The sequence below is a fragment of the Phalacrocorax carbo genome (assembly GCF_963921805.1).
Source record: "Phalacrocorax carbo chromosome W unlocalized genomic scaffold, bPhaCar2.1 SUPER_W_unloc_2, whole genome shotgun sequence".
Taxonomy (NCBI): domain Eukaryota; kingdom Metazoa; phylum Chordata; class Aves; order Suliformes; family Phalacrocoracidae; genus Phalacrocorax; species Phalacrocorax carbo.
Genome location: NW_026990253.1, coordinates 1,041,600 through 1,050,208, shown reverse-complemented (window position 1 = coordinate 1,050,208; position 8,609 = coordinate 1,041,600).

Below are 8,609 nucleotides of genomic sequence, written 5' to 3'. Positions count from 1 at the left end.
AGTGCTGATGGCCTGACTGACCTTAACAGAGACACCCGTGATTCATATCTACCGGAAGTGAGTGATGAATACTATGATCAGGACTAGGGGGGCCCTGCCTCCAGCCAGGTGGAGGAAAGGGATAACCGGGTTTACTGGACTGTGTGGATCCAATGGCCTGGCACGTCCGACCCACAGGAATATAGAGCTTTAGTGGACACCGGCGCACAGTGCACCTTAATGCCATCAAACTATATAGGGGCAGAACCCATCAGCATTGCTGGAGTGACAGGGGGATCCCAAGAGCTAACTGTATTGGAGGCTGAAGTGAGCCTCACTGGCAATGAGTGGCAAAAGCACCCTATTGTGACTGGCACAGAGGCTCCGTGCATCCTTGGCATAGACTATCTCAGGAGAGGGTATTTCAAGGACCCAAAAGGGTACAAGTGGGCTTTTGGTGTAGCCGCCTTGGAGACGGCGGAAATTAAACAGCTGTCTACTTTGCCCGGTCTCTCGACGGACCCTTCTGTGGTGGGGTTGCTGAAGGTCAAAGAACAACAGGTGCCGATCGCCACCACAACAGTGCACCAGCGGCAATATCGCACCAACAGAGACTCTCTGATCCCCATCCACGGGCTCATTCGTCGACTGGAGAGCCAAGGAGTCATCAGTAAAACCCACTCACCCTTTAACAGTCCCATATGGCCAGTGTGGAAGTCTAATGGAGAGTGGAGACTAACAGTAGACTACCGTGGCCTGAACGAAGTCACTCCACCGTTGAGTGCTGCTGTGCCAGACATGCTAGAACTCCAATATGAACTGGAGTCCAAGGCAGCCAAGTGGTATGCCACAATTGATATCGCTAATGCATTCTTCTCAATCCCTCTGGCAGCAGAGTGCAGGCCACAGTTTGCTTTTATGTGGAGGGGCGTCCAGTACACCTGGAATCGACTGCCCCAGGGGTGGAAACACAGTCCCACCATTTGCCATGGGCTGATCCATAATGCTTTGGAACAAGGTGGAGCTCCCGAACACCTACAATACATTGATGACATCATTGTGTGGGGCAATACAGCAGAAGAAGTTTTTGAGAAAGGAAAGGAAATAGTTCAAATCCTCCTGAAAGCTGGTTTCGCCATAAAACAAAGTAAAGTTAAGGGACCTGCACGAGAAATCCAGTTCTTGGGAATAAAATGGCAAGATGGTCGTCGTCAGATCCCCATGGATGTGATCAACAAAATAGCAGCCATGTCTCCACCAACTAGCAAAAAGGAAACACATGCTTTCTTGGGTGTTGTGGGTTTTTGGAGAATGCATATTCCACACTACAGTCTGATTGTAAGCCCTCTCTATCAAGTGACCCGGAAAACGAATGATTTCAAATGGGGCCCTGAACAAAAACAAGCCTTTGAACAGATTAAATGAGAAATAGTCCATGCAGTAGCTCTTGGGCCAGTCCGGGCAGGACAAGATGTAAAAAATGTGCTCTACACCGCAGCCGGGGAGAATGGCCCCACCTGGAGCCTCTGGCAGAAAGCACCAGGGGAGACCCGGGGTCGACCCCTAGGGTTTTGGAGTCGGGGATACAGAGGGTCCGAAGCCCGCTATACTCCAACTGAAAAAGAGATATTGGCAGCATATGAAGGGGTTCGAGCTGCTTCAGAAGTTGTTGGTACTGAGGCACAGCTGCGCCTGGCACCTCAACTGCCAGTGCTGGGCTGGATGTTCAGAGGGAACGTCCCCTCCACACACCATGCAACTGATGCTACGTGGAGTAAATGGGTTGCACTGATCACCCAGCAGGCTCGAGTAGGAAACCCCAGTCGCCCAGGAATCTTGGAAGTGATTATGGACTGGCCAGAAGGCAAAGACTTTGGAATATCACCAGAGGAGGAGGTGACACGTGCTGAAGAAGCCCCACTGTATAACACACTGCCAGAAAAGGAGAAGCAATATGCCCTGTTCACTGATGGGTCCTGTCACCTTGTGGGAAAGCACCGGAGATGGAAGGCTGCTCTATGGAGTCCTACACGACAAGTAGCAGAAACTGCTGAAGGAGAAGGTGAATCGAGCCAGTTTGCAGAAGTAAAGGCCATCCAGCTGGCCTTATACATCGCTGAACGGGAAAAGTGGCCAGTGCTCTATCTCTATACTGACTCCTGGATGGTGGCAAATGCCCTGTGGGGCTGGTTACAGCAGTGGAAGCAAAGCAATTGGCAGCGCAGAGGCAAACCCATCTGGGCTGCCGCACTGTGGCAAGATATTGCTGCCCGGGTAGAGAACCTGGTTGTAAAGGTACGGCATGTGGATGCTCACGTCCCCAAGAGTCGGGCCACTGAAGAGCATCGAAACAACCAGCAGGTGGATCAGGCTGCCAAGACTGAAGTGGCTGAGGTGGATCTGGACTGGCAACATAAGGGTGAACTATTTCTAGCTCGATGGGCCCACGACACCTCAGGCCATCAAGGGAGAGATGCAACATATAGGTGGGCTCGTGATCGAGGGGTGGACTTGACCATGGACCTTATTGCGCAGGTTATCCACGAATGTGAAACATGTGCTGCAATCAAGCAAGCGAAGCGGGTAAAGCCTCTGTGGTATGGGGGAGGATGGCTGAAATATAAATATGGGGAGGCCTGGCAAATTGACTATCACACTCCCACAGACCCGCCAAGGCAAGCACCATGTTCTCACCATGGTAGAAGCAACCACCGGCTGGCTGGAAACATATCCTGTCCCCCACGCCACGGCCCGGAATACTATCCTGGGTCTCGAAAAACAAGTGCTGTGGCGACATGGCACCCCAGAGAGAACTGAGTTAGACAATGGGACTCATTTCCGAAATAACCTCATAGACACCTGGGCCAAAGAGCATGGCATTGAGTGGGTGTATCACATCCCCTATCACGCACCAGCCTCTGGGAAAATCGAAAGATACAATGGACTATTAAAGACGACACTGAGAGCAATGTGGGGTGGAACATTTAAACACTGGGATACACATTTAGCAAAAGCCACCTGGTTAGTCAACACGAGGGGATCTGCCAGGCGAGCTGGCCCTGCCCAGTCAGAATCCTTACGTACTGTGGAAGGGGATAGAGTCCCTGTAGTGCACATAAAAAATATGCTGGGCAAGACAGTCTGGGTTATTCCTGCTTCCAGCAGAGGCAAACCCACTCGTGGGATTGCTTTTGCTCGAGGACCTGGGTGCACTTGGTGGGTGATGCGGGAGGATGGAGGAGTCTGGTGTGTACCTCAGGAGGATTTAATTTTGGGTGAAAACAGCCAATGAACTGAATAATATGCTGTTAATTGCTATATGATGTTGTATGTCATCACTACTATGGTTGCATCAATGGAATGTTATCATGGTGGGAATCTCCCAATTAATAATAATAGCAAATGAACTTTCAATGGAACCGAGCAAAGTGCAGCAGTGAGAGAACACGAACTACCAGTGCAGCGGTGATGGAACAAGGACTGACATGCAACAATCTGACCCCACGCACACCGCCTCTCTGAAGGACCCTTACAAGAGATGAAATCCAAAGTCATGGACTAAATGAACTCAATGGACATTTCACAGGCATTCTACAGGGGTGTTCCATAAACTAGTGGAATGATAAATGAAAATCTGTATATATATATATATATATATATAGTTAAAGGATGAGAAGATGGATAGGGATTATTGAATTTGTACTGAATAGTATGGGACCTGAGCATGATGTCAATGATATGGAATAAGGGGTGGATACTGTCATGGTTTCAGCTGGGATAGAGTTAATTTTCTTCACTCTAGCTGGTATAGTGCTGTGCTTTGAAATTAGCATGGAAAAAAACCTGTTGAGATAACACACAGATGTTTTGGCTGTTGCTGGGCAGCGCTTATACTAGTCAAGGACATGTCTAGCCTCCCATGCTCTGCTGGGTGCACAAGAAGCTGGGAGGGGAGGGGGCACAGCTAAGAGAGTGGATTCAAACTGACCAAAGGGATATTCCATATCATGTAACGTCATGCCCGGTATGCTACCTGGGAGGGGCTGGCCGGGGGGAGGGAGGGCGCAATCGCGGCTCAGGGAGGGGCAGCGTTGGTCGGCGGGTGGTGAGCGGTTGTATCGTTCGTGTTTCTGCGTTTTTTTTCCCTGTTTTCCCTTTCCTTCCTTTTCCCTTTTATTATATTAACATTACTGTCATTATTATCATAATCATTTATCATTATCATTCTATTGTAGTTATTAAACTGTGCTTATCTCAACCCACAAGTTCTTTTGCTCGTCCGATTCTCTTCCCCATCCCACAGGGGTGGGGTGGGGTGGGGTGAGCGGGCGGCTGCGTGGTGTTCAGTTGCCAGCTGAGGCTGAACCACGACACCACTGTTGTAAGGGATAGCAGAAAATGTTTTTACAAATACATTAAGAAGAAAAAAAGAACCAAGGAGCATCTCCATTCTTTATTGGACGTGGAGGGGAAAATTGCCACCGAGGATGAGGAAAAGGCTGAGGTACTGTTGTGGTTTAGCTGGCAACTCAGCCCCACACAGCCGCTCGCTCACTCCCCCACCAGTGGGACAGGGGAGAGAATCGGAAGGGTAAAGCTTGTGGGTTGAGATAAGAACAGTTTAATAATTAAATTAAAACAGCAACAACAAAAATGCAATGGAAAGGAAAACAATGAGAGGCGCAAAACCTGGGATGGGGAAAAGGGGAATGAACCACCAAAACAAACTGCACGTGACGCAGCCGCTCACCACCCACTAACCCAACGCCGCCAGCCCCCGAGCTGCAACTCCCCTCGGCACGCCAACCGCCCCCATTAACACACTGGTCATGGCATCACATAGTATGGAATTAACATCCCATTGGCCAGTTGGGGTCAGCTGCCCTGGCCATGGCCCTGCCCCTCCATGTGGCAGAGCATGGGAAGCTGGAAAGGTCCCTGACCACCACAGGCACTACAGTGAAGAGAATTAACCCCTTCTCAGCCAAAACCAGCACAGGTACTTAATGCCTTCTTTGCCTCAGTCTTTAATACTCAGACCAGTCATCCCCAGAATATTCAGCCCCCTGAGCTGGAAGGCAGGGACAGATCAGAGAACAAACCCCCCCATAATCCAGAAGGAAGAAGTTTATGACCTGCAAAGTCATCTGGACACTCACAAGTTTATGGGGCCAGATAGGATCCACCCGAGAGTACTGAGGGAACTGGCAGAGGAGTTGGCCAAGCCACTCACCATCATTTATCAGCAGTCCTGAGTAACGGGGAGGTCCTAGAGGACTGGAGGCTTGCCGATGTGATGCCCTGTAGATGGGCCAGAAGGAGGATCCATGGAACTACAGACTTGTCAGCCTGACCTCGGTACTGGGGAAGATTATGGAGTGATACATCTTGAGTGAGCTCACCAGGCAAGTGCAGGACAACCAGGGGATCAGGCCCAGCCAGCATGGATTCACGAAAGGCAGGTCCTGCCTGACCAACCTGATCTCCTCCTATGACCAGGTGACCCACCTAGCAGATGAGGGAAAGGCTGTGGATGTTGTCTACCTGGACTTTAGTAAAGACTTTGACACTGTCTCCCATAGCATCCTCCTAGAGAAGCTGGCAGCTCATGGCTTGGATGGGCGTGCTCTTCTCTGGTTTAACAAGGCCAAGTGCCAGGTGCACTTGGGTCACAACAACCCCATGCAACGCTACAGGCTTGGAGAAGAGTGGCTGGAGAGCTGCCCAGTGGAAAAGGACCTGGGGGTGTTGGTTGACAGCTATCTGAAAATGAGCCTGCGGTGTGCTCAGGTGGCCAAGAAGACCAACAGCATCCTGGCTTGTATCGGGAATAGTGTGGCCAGCAGGAGTAGGGAAGTGATTGTGCCCCTGTGCTCGGCACTGGTGAGGCAGCACCTCAAATATTGTGTTCAGTTTTGAGCCCCTCAGTACAGGAGTGGCATCGAGGTGCTGGAGCGTGTCCAAAGAAGGGCACCAAAGCTGATGAAGGGTCTGGAGAGCAAGTCTTATGAGGAGAGGTTGAGGGAATTGGGGTTGTTTAGTCTGGAGAAGAGGAGGCTGAGGGGAGACCTTATTGCTCTCTACAACTACCTGAAAGGAGGTTGTAGAAAGGTGGGTGTTGGTGTCTTCTCCCAAGTAACTTGTGATAGGACGAGAGGCAATGGCCTCAAGTTGCATCAGGGGAGGTTTAGGTTGGATAGTAGGAAAAACTTCTTTACCAAAAGAGGTGTCAGGCATTGGAACAGGCTGCCCAGAGAGGTGGTGGAATCACCATCCCTGGAGGTGTTAAAAAAACATGTAGACGTGTCGCTTCAGGTCATGGTTTAAGAGACATGGTATTGTTGGGTTGACAGTTGCACTTGATGATCCTAGAGGTCTTTTCCAACCTTAATAATTCTACAATTCTATGATTCTATTCAGTACCATCAAGGGGAAGAGGATGTATCTGGATATGATGAGAAAGTGACTGGCACTGCAGCTACTCCAACCCTGGTGACAGGCACTGTGGCTACACGAGAGAACCAGTCATGCCAGTATCAGTTACCCCTATATACAAGAAGAAACCTTAGAAAAGAAAGTCAACTCTTTTAGAAAGAAATGATGAAAAAGCAGGGCCATTGCAAGGAGAGGAGGAGGAAGAAGCACTTGTATAAAGAGACAGAAAGCACCCAATCCCTATCCTTGAGTAAGTTGAGAGATATGCAAAGCTATTTTGGCCGTCGTCTAGGTGAGCACATTGTCACCTGGCTGCTCCGATGCTGAGATAATGGGGCCAGTAGCCTGGAATTAGAGGGGAAGGAAGCTAAGCAGCTGGGATCACTTTCTATGGAAGGGGGCATTGACAAAGTATTTGGAAAAGGGACACAAGCCCTCAGCCTCTGGAGGTGACTCCTGTCCAGTGTGAGAGAAAGGTATCCCTGCAAGGAAGATATTGTATATCACCTAGGAAAATGGACCACCAACAGTGGCGGAGGTGATTGATGGACGCCGGGATTACAAAGCAAATACATCTTCCTCCCTCATCTCAGCTGTGGAGAAACTGTCACAGAAGGTCCAGCAACTCCAAGAAGATACGTCCTACTCCCCATCAGTACGGACAAGTATCTCAGCCATTAGGAGTAAGCGTCCCTTTGCTCAGGAGAGAGGATACACACCACGGGCCACTCTATGGTTTTAATTGCATGACCACGGAGATGACATGAGGAAGTGGGATGGAAAAATCTACCTCAGTCCTAGAAGCACGGGTACGTGAGCTGCAAAGAAAAACAATCACTCGGGGGGGTTCTTCCAGGAAAGCTGCTGCTCCAATTTCCAGTGAGCAGGTCCCCAGACAGAGGAGTAGAAGCACTGATTTTATTTCTGAGCTTAATGAAGAGACTTCTGATTCACATTTACAAGAAGCGAGTAGCAAATACTACAAACAGGACTAGAGAGGCCCTGCCTCCAGCCGGGTGGAGGAAAGGGATAACCGGGCTTACTGGACTGTGTGGATCCGATGGCCTGGCACATCTGACCCACAGGAGTATAAAGCTTTAGTGGACACTGGGGCACAGTGTGCCTTAATGCCATCCAGCTATATAGGGGCAGAACCCATCAGTATTGCTGGAGTGACAGGGGGATACCAAGAGCTAACTGTATTGGAGGCCGAAGTGAGCCTAACTGGGAATGAGTGGCAGAAGCACCCCATTGTGACTGGCCCAGAGGCTCCGTGCATCCTTGGCATAGACTATCTCAGGAGAGGGTATTTCCAGGACCCAAAAGGTTACAAGTGGGCTTTTGGTGTAGCTGCCTTGGAGACAGAGGAAACTAAACAGCTGTCTACCTTGCCCAGTGTCTCAAAGGACCCTTCTGTTGTGGGGTTGCTGAGGGTCAAAGAACAACAGGTGTCGATTGCCACCATAACAGTGCACCAATTGGGACTCTCTGATTCCCATCCATGGGCTCATTCATTGACTGGAGAGCCAAGGAGTGATCAGCAAGACCCACTCACTCTTTAACAGTCCCATATGGGCCATTGCAGAAGTCTAATGGAGAGTGGAGGCTAACAGTAGACCATTGTCGCCTGAACGAAGTCACGGCGCCGCTGAGTGCTGCCGTGCCGGACATGCTAGAACTTCAATACGAACTGGAGTCAAAGGCAGCCAAGTGATATGCCACAACTGATATTGCTAATACATTTTTCTCAATCCTTTTGGCAGCAGAGTGCAGGCCACAGTTTGCTTTCACTTGGAGGGGCATCCAGTACACCTGGAATTGACTGCCCCAGGGGTGGAAACACAGCCCTACCATTTGTCATGGACTGATCCATACTGCACTGGAACAGGTTAGAGCTCTGGAACACCTGCAATGCATTGATGACATCATCGTGTGGGGCAACACAGCAGAAGAAATTTTTGAGAAAGGGAAGACAATAGTCCAAATCCTTCTGAAGGCTGGTTTTGCCATAAAACAAAGTAAGGTGAAGGGACCCGCACAGGAGATCCAGTACTTCAGGAATCAAATGGCAAGACGGACGTTGTCAGATCCCAATGGAGGAGGTCAACAAAGTAACAACCATGTCCCCACCAACTAGCAAAAAGGCAACACAAGCTTTCTCTGACATAGTAGGTTTTTGGATAATGCATATTCTA